The sequence below is a fragment of the Cervus canadensis genome, chromosome X (genome assembly GCF_019320065.1).
Source record: "Cervus canadensis isolate Bull #8, Minnesota chromosome X, ASM1932006v1, whole genome shotgun sequence".
Classification (NCBI taxonomy): domain Eukaryota; kingdom Metazoa; phylum Chordata; class Mammalia; order Artiodactyla; family Cervidae; genus Cervus; species Cervus canadensis.
In genome coordinates this window covers 39,379,844-39,393,654 of record NC_057419.1, presented here as the reverse complement: position 1 = coordinate 39,393,654, position 13,811 = coordinate 39,379,844, and positions in this window count along the sequence as shown.

Here is a 13,811-nt window from a genome sequence, read left to right as displayed (position 1 = left end):
TAGCAAAGCAAGAAGAAATCAAAATCCCAGAGAGGAGAGATGTACTGAGGTATGCTCAACATTCAATGCTACAGTTTCCTTTAAGGCATTTGCCACTGTAAGAGGTGTGGGCAGAGACACTGAGAAGCCAAATGAAAGTAATAGCTAAAAGACAGAGAAGCTGAGCAGAGGTTTCAACAGTCTCACAGGGCTGTAGAGAGAAAAGAGGGCTACCATAGTAATCAGGACTTGCCAGAAGAAAGGAAGTACAATAAATTTAGTCCGATATTTTATGCTACCTTTTCTCTTGTGTCATTTGCTGATTTGTAAAGTGGTACAGGGCAAGGAAGTTGAGAAGTTAAGCAGAAAGTGCCAGATACAAATCTGAGTAGTTAAACAGAGCCTTCAGCAATTTCACAATGCTGGAGAGACAGAAATTGGAGTTTAGAGATTGCCAAAGAGGAGGGACCCTGGTAATTACCCCAGGTTTTCAGTTGGGATCCCCAAAGGGCTAAACTCCAGGAGTAGGGATGAATTAGAAAAATACCATTCCTCACAAAGACTAAAGCATGGTTCTGAATCAGCTCAATCTCAGGCAGTATTAAGGTGATTTGTCCTTCATCACCTGGCAGAAACAAAAATAAATGTTCTCTGGAGGAAGATAATATCATCCAGAGTTCCTCTAACTTTTAACATGCAATGTCTGGCATTTAATAAAAAATTACTAAGCTTACCAGTATGAGTTTGCTAGGGATGCCATAACAAAGTACCACAGATTAGGTATCTAATCAACAGAAATTCTTTGTTTCAGAGTTTTGTGTGCTAGAAGTAAAATATCAAGATATTGGCAGGGTTGGTTCCTTTTGAAAGAAGGCGTTGAGAAAGGGCTCTCTTCCAGGTCTCTCTCTTTGGCTTGTAGATTACTATCTTTCCCCAATGTCTCTTCATATTGTCTTTACTCTATGTGTATCTCTTTTTCCAAATTCTCTCCCTTTTATAAGGATACCAGTCATACTGGATTAGGGCTCACCCTAATGGCCTCATTTAAACTTATTATTTCTGTAAAGACTCTATCTCCAAATAAGGTAATTGTTGTTCAGTCATTCAGCCATGTCTGACTTTTTGTGATCCCATGGAGTACAGCACGCCAGACTTCTCTGTCCTTCACTAACTCCCATAGTTTGCTCAAACTCATGTCCATTAAGTCTAAGGTAATGGGAATTAGGACTTCAGTATGTGTATTTTGGGGGACACAACTCAACCTAATATCAGGTCAGAGGACTATGAGGAAAAACAGACAATAGAAAGGCCTTGACATGTGGTCAAGGCTTTAGAGTTAGGATACTCAGACTTAAGTATGCCTAATATGTTCATAATACTTGACAAGATGGAGAATTTCGGTAGAAAAGTAGATACCATATGAAAGAAAGGAAATTCTGGAATTGAGCATTATAATGACTAAAATAAAAATTTTAATAGATGAGTTTAACACTGAATTAGACACAGCCCAAGAGAAGAAGATTGGTTGACTGGAAGATAGGTCAGTAGAAAATAGACTGAAGAATCAAGAGGGAAAAATAGAAAATACAAAAATCATGTCAGCAATTTATTGATTTCATTTTAGTGTACTTCTTGGGAAGCCATGATTATATCACTTAGCCTGTATAGAGAGCAATAGATTTATATAGTCAAGCACACCTGAATTAGAACCCCAGCTGTGCCTCTTACTCTCTTACTATGTTATCTTGGATTAGTGATTGTTTGAGCCCCAGTTTCCTCATCTGTAAATGGAAGACAATAATACTTACCTGACAGGATTTTTGTGGGAATTAAATGAGATAATACATGTGAAAGTGCTTTATAAACTACAAAGTCATATAATGGCATCATTTGTTCTTTGTTGTGTGTATACAGTAACTTGGACATTTCTACTACTCTGGGTAGACATCTACAGATTTGCCTTAAAAATGCTTCAGAGTAAAAGCCTATTCCATCTGTTGCTGTGACTACTTGGTGAAAAGAGAGGGGTGTTTACCGGGTTGTACCTTATTCTATCAGGTCTTATTTTCCCATCTTTGTCAAAAATTATATCTCCTTAAGATTGATGAGACTTTTCTGTTTTCTTTTTTCCTATTTCTAAAATACTTCATAGAAATATATGTTATTTGGGTACATTAAAGAATTTTTATTTGTGTTTTACTTGTCTACTTATACTTTTGTTTTATCACTGTTGCTAATATCTTCAATTCTTTTAATATAATAAACTCATTTGTAAAATATTTGTTGATATGTCAGGCACTGTGTTAAGTGCTTGATAAAAGATGAGTAACAGAGCCAGGAGCTCCATACCTAAACACTTTTGATATTAAGATGAGTGCTGTAGGGGATGCGTGTGAGCACAAAAGTGAGGTTACCTCTGCTTGTTCTTTGAGGATGGGGATTTGTGTGTGTGTGTGTGTGTGTGTGTGTGTGTGTGTGTGTGTGTGTGTGTGGCATATCTGCAGTACTTAGGTGTAATTAGGTACTGAACATTTTGACTGAGCAAATTAATTAATCAATCATTGTATCCATCCTGGAGGAGTTAAGTCTTGAGGAAGGTTTTCAAAGAGAAGAAGGCATTCCAGATAGAGGCAGTGTCGTTTACCAAGACAAGGCTATAAGAATGATCTTCTGTGGTTTGGGAGACAGCAAACATATCACTGCTATGAAATGGCTGCTAAGTTGTGAGTGGAAATGGTAGCATTATCTTCTTGCTTTTAAAATCCTATTCTATTCCTGGTTTTAGGAAGAAAATATTAAATCACTATTAAGTATCTTGTTAGCTCTAGATTTTTTTATAGGTGCTCTTTATTAAACTGAAGACGTTTTCTTCTATTCCTAGTTTGCTTAAAGATTTTCATCAAGAATAGATGTTGAAGGACTTCTTGTAGTCTTTGCGACCCCATGGACTATAGCCCACCAGGCTCCTCCGTCCATGGATTTGTCCAGGCAAGAGTACTGGAGCAGATTGCCATTTCCTTCTCCAGGGGATCCTGCATTGCAGGCAGATACTTTACTGTCTGAGCCACCAGGGAATCCCTTTTTTATAGGTGCTCTTTATTAAACTGAAGACGTTTTCTTCTATTCCTAGTTTGCTTAAAGATTTTCATGAAGAATAGATGTTGAAGGACTTCTGGTAGTCCAGTGGATAAGACTTTGAGTTCCCAATGAATGGGGCCCACGTTTGATCTCTGGTTGGGGAAATAGATCCCACATGCCACAGCTAAGAGTTTATATTGCACAACTAAAAGATCCTGTGTGTCACAACGAAGATTGAAGATCCTATATGTTGCAACTAAGACCCAGTATAGTCAAATATAAATAAAGAACACTTAAAAATTAAGAAAAGAATAAATGTTGAATTTTGTCAGAAATATTTTGAATCTATTGACGAGATTATCTGCTTTTCCTTTTTTATTCTGTTGCCATGATGAATTGTGTTGATTAATTTTTGAACATTTTATTGAAGATTTCTACATCTATGTTCACAAGACATTATTTGTCTGTAGTTTTATAATGTTTTGTTTGGCTTTGGTATTAGGATAATAATAGCTTCATATAAAGTGAGCTGAGAAGTTGTCCCTTCTTTTGTATTTCCTGAAAGTTTGTGTGAAATTGGTCTTATTTCTTCCTTCAGTGTTTGGTAGAATTCACCAGTGAAAACATCGGGTTTGGAGATGTTTCTTGTTGAAAGATTTTTTTAAGGATCATTTTTAAAATAAATGCATAGCTATGGGTTATCTATTTTTCTTCAGTGACCTTTAATAGTTTCTGTTTTTCAAGGGATTTGTCTATTTTGTCTAAGTTGTCAAGCTTATATGCATGGAGTTATTTGTAGTATTCCCTTAGTATCTTCTTAATGTTTGTGGAGTCAATAGTGATTGCCCCCTTTTATTTCTAATATTGATGATTTGTGTCTTACCTCGTATTTTCTTGGTCTGTCTGGCTGTAAGTTTATCAATTTTATTGATCTTTTCAAAGGAGCACCTTTTGGTTTGATTAAAAACAGAAAATAAACAGACAATTTCACTGCTTTCTGCTTCTATTAATATCATTTCTTCTCCTTGCTTTGGATTTAATTTGCTTTCTTTCCCTAGTGATTTATGTTGGGCACTTAGATTACTAATTTTAGTCCTTTCTTCTCTTCTAATATAAGCATTTAATGATGATTTCCCTGTCCACACTGTTCTTAACCAGTGTGGACAGGGTTCTTAACCACATCCCAGAAATTTTGATATGTTGAATTTTTATTAAGTTCAAAATATTTTATAAGTCCTTTGAGAATTCTCCTTTGACTCATGGGTTATTTAGATGTTTGCTGTTTGATTTCCAGACAGACATTTGGAGTATTTTTTCTGTATATCTTTGTGTTATTAATTTCTAGTTTAATTCCATTGTGGTTGGTGCCTAAAAAATATTTTGTCACACCTGTTAGGATGGCTACTATACAAAAAAGAAATAATAAATACTGGTGATGCTGTGGGGAAATTGGAAATGTTGTGCACTTTTGGTGGTATTGTAAAATGATTCAACCCCTATGGAAAGCAGCATGGAGTTTCCTCAAAAAAATTAAAAATAGAACTAGCATATGATCCAGTATACCACTCCTGGATATATAGCCAAAAGAGGGCTCTTGAAGAGATATTTGCACACCCAAATGTTCATAGCAGCACTATTCACAATAGCCAACAGGTGGAAGTGACCCAGATTTCCACTGATGGATGAATGGATAAACAAAATAAGGTATATACATACAGTGGAATATTATTCAACCTCAAAAAGTAAGGAAAACCCCATGACACATAGCATTGTGCTGGTTTTATAGCCCCTATGCTTGTATTAAAATGGTGGTAAACCAAAGGTCTTAAAGTTGTAATTACCTGAAATTTCCTCATGCTGTATTTATTTATTCAACTAATTTTCTAAGAAGCATTAGCATTGGAAGCAGATCAGCTAGATTTGACTCTCAGTGCAGATATTTATCATCTGTATGGCACTGAACTTTGGTCTTCATGTTTATAAAATAGAGTTCCTAATAATCAAGTACCTATTTTATAGAAGTGTTGAAGAAATTGAGCGTATAAAATATTAGCATAGAACCTAGTACACAGTAAAGGCAACTCTTGTTATAGTTGTTTTTGGTAGTGACGTTGGTGGTGTTATTGTTGAAATATAAACATGGTAATGTGCATTTGTTAATAATTAATGAATTATTACATTCATTAATAATCTCACTGATTTTGATTCATTGTCCCAATATATTTGGAATCTGATCATGTAATACAACTACAAATCCATTTAGTTGAGCCATCATCTTAAAAAAGAAAAATCAAGTAAATCCTACTGTTACATGCTACAGGATTGATGGACTTTAAGGATATTGTACTAAGTGGAGTAAACCAGTCATAAAAGGGCAAATACTGTACGATTCCACTTATAAAATGTGTCAAAAGTTAAATTTCTAGAAACAGAAAGTGCAATAGTGATTACCAGGGGCTGAGGGGGAGGATAAAAGGGAAGTTGTTAAAGGGAGAATTTCAGATTTGCAAGATGAAAAAGTTTTGGAGATCTATTGCACAACAACATGAATATACTTAACACTACTCAACTGTACGCTTAAAACAGTTAAGACAGTAACTTTTAGGTTGTGTCTGTGTGGTATTTTTTTAACAAAATTTTTTTAAAAATGAACTTTTTGAGGTTCATTTTATGGATCAGAATGTGGTCTAACATGGTACATACTTCTTGTACACTTGTAAAAAGACTATGTATTCTGGTCTTGCTAGATAGAATGTTCTATAAATGTCAATTAGGTAAAGTTGGTTAATAGACTTGTTCAGTTCTGTATCCTTACTGATTTTCTGTCTTCCTGTTTTATTGATTGCTGAGAAAAGAATGTTAAAATCTCCCACTATAATTGTCAATTTCCCCTATTTATCCTGTTCAGTTTTATTGCTTTTTGCTTCATGTACTCAGAAGCTCTGTTGTTAACTGCATATATATTCAGGATTGTTATGACTTGGTGGTAAATTGATCATTTTATCACAGCATAATGTCTTTATTTATCCCTACTAATATTCTTTCTTCTGAAGTCCACTTTGTCTTATTTTAATATAGCTTAAGTAAGCTTTATTTGAATTAGAGTTTACATAGTATATAATTTTACTTCCTTTTACTTTTAACTTAAATATGTCTTTACATTTAAAGTGAGTTTCTTAGTTTGACAATCTCTGTCTTTATTAGGTATGTCTAGACAATTTACATTCAATGAAATTATTGGCATGGCTGGATTTCTATGTTTATTGTTTTCTGATTGTTCGCTCTGTTCTAAGTTATTTCCCATTTTCTGCTTTCTTTTGGAATATCATGTGTGTGTGGTTAGTCACTCAGTCATGTCTGACACTTTGTGACCCCATGGACTGTAACCCACCAGGCTCCTCTGTCCATGGAATTTTTTCAGGGAAGAATACTGGAGTGGGTGGGTTGCCATTTCCTCCTCCAGGAGGTCTTCCCGACCCAAGGATCAAACCCACGTCTCCTATGTCCTGCATTGCAGGTAGATTCTTTACCCAATTAGAGTGTTTTTAATAACCGATTTTAATTTATCTATTGGTATATTTGTTTTATCTCATATTTGTATTTTGGGCTTGCTATATGATTCTTCCAGTAGTCATATATGGATGTGAGAGTTGGACTATAAAGAAAGCTGAGTGCCAAAGAATTGTTGCTTTTGAACTGTGGTGTTGGAGAAGACTCTTGAGAGTCCCTTGGACTGCAAGGAGATCCAACCAGTCCATCCTAAAGGAAATCAGTCCTGAATATTCATTGGAAGGACTGATGCTGAAGCTGAAGTTCCAATACTTTGGCCACCTGATGTGAAGAACTGACTCATTGGATGCGACCCCAATGCTGGGAAAGATTGAAGGCAGGAGAAGGGGACAACATAGGATGAAATGGTTGGATGGCATCACCGACTCAATGGACATGAGTTTGGGTAAACTCCAGGATGTTGGTGACGGACAGGGAGACCTGGTGTGCTGTGGTTCATGGGGTTGCAAAGAGTCGGACACAACTGAGCGACTGAACTGAACTGATACGATTGACAATTCATATACGTAATATTGCATTGTCTACTTTGAGTTAACACTGTACCACTTCAGGTATAATATAGATGTCTATAGATGTGGATTTGTGTAATATAGATATGAATTTGTTTATTGTGCTCCACTTTTATCATTGTTACATATTTTACATCTCCATGTGGAAAATCCCACACACCATATTATGAGATTGTTTCTAATAGTCTTACAGATTAAAGAACTTGAGTGTAATTTTTATTATTTACCAGGTATTTATTTCTGTTGCTCTTCTATTATTATAAGATCTAAGATTCTCTCTAATACCATTTTCCTTCACCTAGAAGAATCTCCTTTAGAGCAGATCAACTGGTGATGATGTACTCTCTTAGTTTTCATTCATCTGAAAATGTCTTTATTTCACCTTTAGTTTTGAAGATTGTTTCACTGTATATAGAAGTCTTGGTTAACAGTTCTATTTGTTTAGTACATTAAATATAATTTTCTTCTGACCCCCATGGTTTTTTACGTGAAATCCATGTTTTTTTAGTCTTTGGCCACCTATGTGTAATAGGTAAATTAAAGACTGATTTTCAAGATTTTTTAAAAAAAATCTATTGTTGTCAACATTTTGGTTATGATGTGCCTAAGCATAATTTTCTTTGAGTTTATCATGTTTAGTGTTAGCTGAGCTTCTTGAATCTTATAAACATGCCTTCACCAAATTTGATAAGTTTCTTATCATTATTTCTTCAAATGTATTTTCTATACCCATTTCCTTCTCTTCATCTTCTAAGATTCCAAAGACATGAATGTTAGAACTTTAGATGTTGTTCCACAGGACTTTGAGCATTTGTTAGTTTTCCCCCAACATTTTCCCCTCTTTGTCTCTCTTACTGGATAATTTCTGTTTATGTATCTTAAAGTTCACTGAATCTTGGGACTTTCCTGTTGGTCTAGTGACTAGAATGTTGCATTCCCAATGCAGGGGGCCCAGGTTCAATCCCTGTGTGTGGAATTATATCTCACATGCTACAACTAAGGTTTCGCACTCTGCTAATAAAGATCCTGCGTGCTACAAGAGATCCCACATGCTGCAGCTGCAACCAAGACCCAGTGTAGTCAAATAAAAAAATATTTTTTAAGTCTGTTGACTCTTCTGTCACTTGTCTTGTGCTGTTGAGTCCATTTAATTTTTAAAAATTTGAGATCTTACATTATTCAATTCTATAATTTGCATTTTTTCTTAGGTTAATAGTTTTAATTTTTTTCTGCTGAAACTACTATCTTTCTATTCCTTTACTCCATGGAGCACAATTTTAATATATGTGTATTAGTTTTCTATTGCTTCAGAACAAATTGCCGCATACTTAGCAGCTTAAAACAACATGCACTCCCAGTTTCTGTTGATCAGCAGTCTGAGCATGGCCTAGTTGTTCAGGATCTCACAAGGTTGTAACCAAAGTATCACCTGAGCTACATTCTCATTTGGAGTTTGGGCTCCTCTTCCAAGTTACATGGTTGTTGGTAGATTTCAGCTCCTTGCAGTTCCCTCTCACACATGGCCCTCTCCATAAGTAGTTCACATCATAACAGCCTGTATCTTCAAGGCTAACAAATAATCTCTCTCGACAAAGAATCTCAATCCACTAAGATAGAATCTTATTTAATACAACATAGTCTTTGGAGTGACATCTCATTACTTTTGCCATAGAAAGTAATCTAATTGAGGGATTGGTATCCCATCATCTTTTTCATACTCTATTGCTTAGAATCAAGTTACAGATCCTGCCTGGACTCAAAGGTAGTTTACCGTTTTATTTCTTTTCCATACTTATGCCCCTGAGGGATTTGTCTAAGTGTTTGTATCTTAGTTTATATTCAGTTCAGTCACTCAGTCATGTCCGACTCTTTGCAACCCCATGGACTGCAGCATGCCAGGTTTCAGTATCTATCACCAACTCCAAGAGCTTATTCAAACTCATGTCCATCACACTGGTGATGCCATCCAGCCATCTCATCTTCTGTCATCCCATTCTCCTGCTACCTTCAATCTTTCCCAGCAACAGGGTCTTTTCCAGTGAGTCGATTCTTCACATTAGATGGCCAAAGTATTGGCATTTCAGCTTCAGCATCAGTCCTTCCAATGGATATTCAGGACTGATTTCCTTGAGGATGGACTAGTTGGATCTCCTTCCAGTCCAAAGAACTCTCAAGAGTCTTCTCCAACACCATAGTTCAAAAGCATCAATTCTTCGGCACTCAGCTTTCATTATAGTCCAACTCTCACATCCATGCCTGACTACTGGAAAAACCATAGCTTTGACTAGATGGACCTTTGTTCGTAAAGTCAAGTCTCTGCTTTTTAATATGCTGTCTAGGTTGATTATAGCTTTTCTTCCAAGGAGCAAGCATCTTTTCATTTCATGGCCGCAGTCAGCCTCTGCAGTGATTTTGGAGCCCCAGAAAATAAAGTCTGTCACTGTTTGCACTGTCTCCCCATCTATTTGCCATGAAGTGATGGGACTGAATGCCAACTTTTTCACTCTCCTCTTTCACTTTCCTCAAGAGGCTCTTCAGTTGCTCTTCACTTTGTGCCCTAAGTGTGGTGTCATCTGCATATCTGAGGTTACTGATGTTTCTCCCGGCAATCTTGATTCCAGGTTGTGCTTCATCCAGCCTTTCATTTTGCGTGATGTACTCTGCATATAGGTTAAATAAACAGGGTGACAATATATAGCCTTCAAATACTCAGTTCCTGATTTGAAAGCAGTCTGTTGCTCCATGTCCAATTCTAACTGTTGCTTCTTGACCTCATACAGATTTCTCAGGAGGCAGGTCAGGTGGTCTGGTATTCCTATCTCTTTAAGAATTTTCCACAGTTTGTTGTGATCCACACAGTCAAAGGCTTTGGCATAGACAATAAAGCAAAAGTAGATATTTTTCTGAAACTCTCTTGCTTTATCGATGATCCAGCAGATGTTGGAAATTTGATCTCTGGTTCCTCTGCCTTTTCTAAATCCAGCTTGAATATCTGGAAATTCACGGTTCATGTACTATTAAAGCCTGGCTTGGAGAATTTTGATCATTACTTTACTAGTGTATGATGAGTGCAATTGTGCATTAGTTTGAGCATTCTTTGGCATTGCCTTTCTTTGGGATTGGAATGAAAGCTGACCTTTTGCAGTCCTGTGGCCACTGGTGCGTTTTCCAAATTTGCTGGCATATTGAGTGCAGCACTTTCATAGCATCATCCTTTAGGGTTTTAAATGGCTTAGCTGAAATTACATCACCTCCTCTAGCTTTCTTCATAGTGATGCTTCCTACAGGCCACTTTACTTTGCATTCCAGGCTGTCTGGCTCTATAGTGGTTACTACCTTGGTTGCTTTATTGTGGTTACACCGTTGTGGTTATCTGGGTCATGAAGATCTTTTTTGTATAGTCCTGTGTATTCTGGGCTTCCCTGGTGGCTCAGATGGTCGGGAAGATCCCTTGGAGAAGGAAATGGCAACCCACTCCAGTTCTCTTGCCTGGAAAATCCCATGGACAGAGGAGCCTGGTAGTCCATGGGGTCGCAAAGAGTCGGACACAACTGAGCGACTTTACCTTACCTTACTTCTGTGTATTCTTGTCACCTCTTTTTGTCACCTCTGCTTCTGTTAGGTCCATACCATTTCTGTCCTTTATTGTGCTCATCTTTGCTGAAATGTTCCCTTGGTATCTCGAATTTTCTTTCTTTCTTTCTTTCTTTTTTTTCTGATTTTCTTGAAGAGATCTCTAATCTTTCTCAGTCTGTTGTTTTCTTCTATTTCTTTGCACTGATCACTGAGGAATGCTTTCTTATCTCTCCTTGTTATTCTTTGGAATTCTGCATTCAAATGGGTATATCTTTCCTTTTCTCCTTTGCTTTTTACTTCTTTTCTCAGCTCTTTGTAAGGCCTCTTCAGACATTTTGCCTTTTTGCATTTCTTTTTCTTGTGGATGGTCTTTATCCCTGTCTCCTGAATAATGTCTCGAACCTCTATCCATAGTTCTTCAGGCACTCTATCAGATCTAATCCCTTGAATCTGTTTGTCACTTCCGCTGTATAATGAAAGGGATTTGGTTTAGGTCATACCTGAGTGGTCTAGTGGTTTTCCCTACTTTCTTCAATTTAAGTCTGAATTTTGCAATAAGGAGTTCATGATCTGAGCCACAGTCAGCTCCCGGTCTTGTTTTTGCTGACTGTATAGTGCTTCTCCATCTTTGGCTGCAAAGAATATAATCAATCTGATTTTGATATTGACCATCTGGTGATGTCCAACTGTAGAGTTGCCTCTTGTGTTGTTGGAAGAGGGTGTTTGCTATGACCAGTGTATTCTCTTGGCAAAGCTCTGTTAGCCTTTGACCTGCTTTGTTTTGTACTCCAAGGCCAAAGTTGCTTGTTACTCCTTGGTACCCTTTATTATCTACTTTTGCATTCCAGTCCCCTATAATGAAGAGGACATCTTTTTTGGGTGTTAGTTCTAGAAAGTCTTGTAGGTCTTCATAGAACCATTTAACTTCAGCTTCTTCAACATTACTGGTTGCGTCGTAGACTTGGATTAATGTGATAATGAATGGTTTGACTTGGAAACGAACAGGGTTCATTCTGTCCTATAACTATGATGGTTACTGCATTTCTTCTAAGGGATTCTTGCCCACAGTAGTAGATATAATGGTCATCTGAGTTAAATTCACCAATCCCAGTCCATTTCAGTTCGCTGATTCCTAAAATGTCAATGTTCATTCTTGCCATTTCCTGTTTGACCACTTCCAATTTGCCTTGATTTGTGGACCTAACATTCCGGGTCCCTATGGAATATTGCTCTTTACAGCATCATACTTTACGTCCATCACCGGTCACATTCACAGTTGGTTTCATTCTTCAAAGCTTTTATTGGATCCTTTGGGTCTCTTATTGTGATCCTTTGGGTCTTACCTGCACTTGCACAGTTTAAAGATGAGAATGGGACTTGTGTAAGTTCATTTGCAGAATTAGAGGGTCCTTTTACTCCAGTTCTTTCCTGTATAGAATATCCTTCATCAGCCCATTCTTGAGGCAATGAATACTCCCTTCATTGGCTCCTCTGGCCAGAAAGACATGGTATATCTCTTGGCTTTCTAGCTGCTCACACAGTTATCACTGCCAAACAACCCCATGACTGAGAAAACTGCTAGAAAGAAAACAAAACAAAAACCCAACAGAATTACCCCTATACTCTTTGCCTTCTAGTCGCCCTTTTTATGATTATTCTGCCGTGTAATATAAAATTTCTGCTGGAATTTTCACCTATTATACCAATGCTCTGCTGTGCAGTTGAGCAACTGGGAATCACCCTCAGAAAATCTGCAACAGAAAAAGAAAATATGGGACATCACTTTGATGCAGTACTTGTCTAAGTTTTAACTTTCTTTCATAATTGACCTGCTTTTGGTTACTTTTTAGTGTCTAGGCACTTGATTTTTGTGTGTTTTTTCCCATCATTTTTAGTTGCATTTGCAGGAGAGATAGATTATAGTGGACTTACTCTATCTCTTTCAGAACTAGAGTGAGTGAGTGAAAGTCATCGGAATCTTTGCAACCCCATGGACTATACAGTCCATGAAATCCTCCATGCCAGAATACTGGAATGGGTAGCCTTTCCCTTGTCTAGGGAATCTTCTCAACCCAGGGATCAAACCCAGATACCCTGCATTACAAGCAGATTCTTTACCAGCTGAGCCGCAAGGTAAGCCCAAAACTAGAACTTGTCCTTTAATTTGTAAACCATTTATAGTTAAATTAGGTTTCTTATAGACAGGAAAGAGTTTGCTTGTGCTTTTTAATCCAGTCTGACAATGTAAGGCTTTTAATTTGAATGTTTAGATAATTTTCAGCTATATTTGTAATTATGGCTATATTTGGGTTTGAATCTACCATTTTGCTATTTGTATTGTGTTTATTCCATTTGTTCTCTAATTCTTTTTCCTTCTATTCTGACCTTCTTTTGGAGGAGTTGAATTTTTATGATTTCACTGCATCTGTAATCTTGACATTGGCTATATGTCTTTGTTTTTGATGGTTGCACTTGTTACAGGCTTCCTCAAAACAATATTATGTTACTTTACATGTAGTAGAAGAACCATACAAATATTTTTCCCTTCCAGTAATTTGTAGTTTCATATACATTTTACTTCTACGTGTGCTTTAAACGTCACAATGCATTATTATTTTTGCTTTACTAGTCATTTATCTTTTAAGGAGTTTTCCTTTTTGAATGATAAAAAGTCTCTTATATTTACTGTTTATGGCACTCTATTCCTTTATATAAATCAAAGTTTGCTTTTGGTGTCATTTTTCTTCTACCTGAAGAACTTCATTTAACTTTTTTTTGTTTTTTATTGAGTAGATCTGCTGATGAGGAATTCTCTCAGCTTATAATTTCCTGAAAAAGTCTTTATTTAGCACTCAATTTTGAAGGTTTCACTGGGTAAAAAATCCCAAATTGACAGATTTTTCTTTCATCTGTTTACAAATGTCACTCTACTGTCTTCTGAATAGTATAGTTTCTGATGTCATTCTTACATTTGTTCCTTTATGTAGTATCCCTTTAATTTGTATGCTTTTTGCATTTTCTCTTTATCACTAGTTTAAATAACTTTGATTATGGATGCCTTAGTGTTGTTCTCTTTGTGTTTTACCTTGCTTGATATTT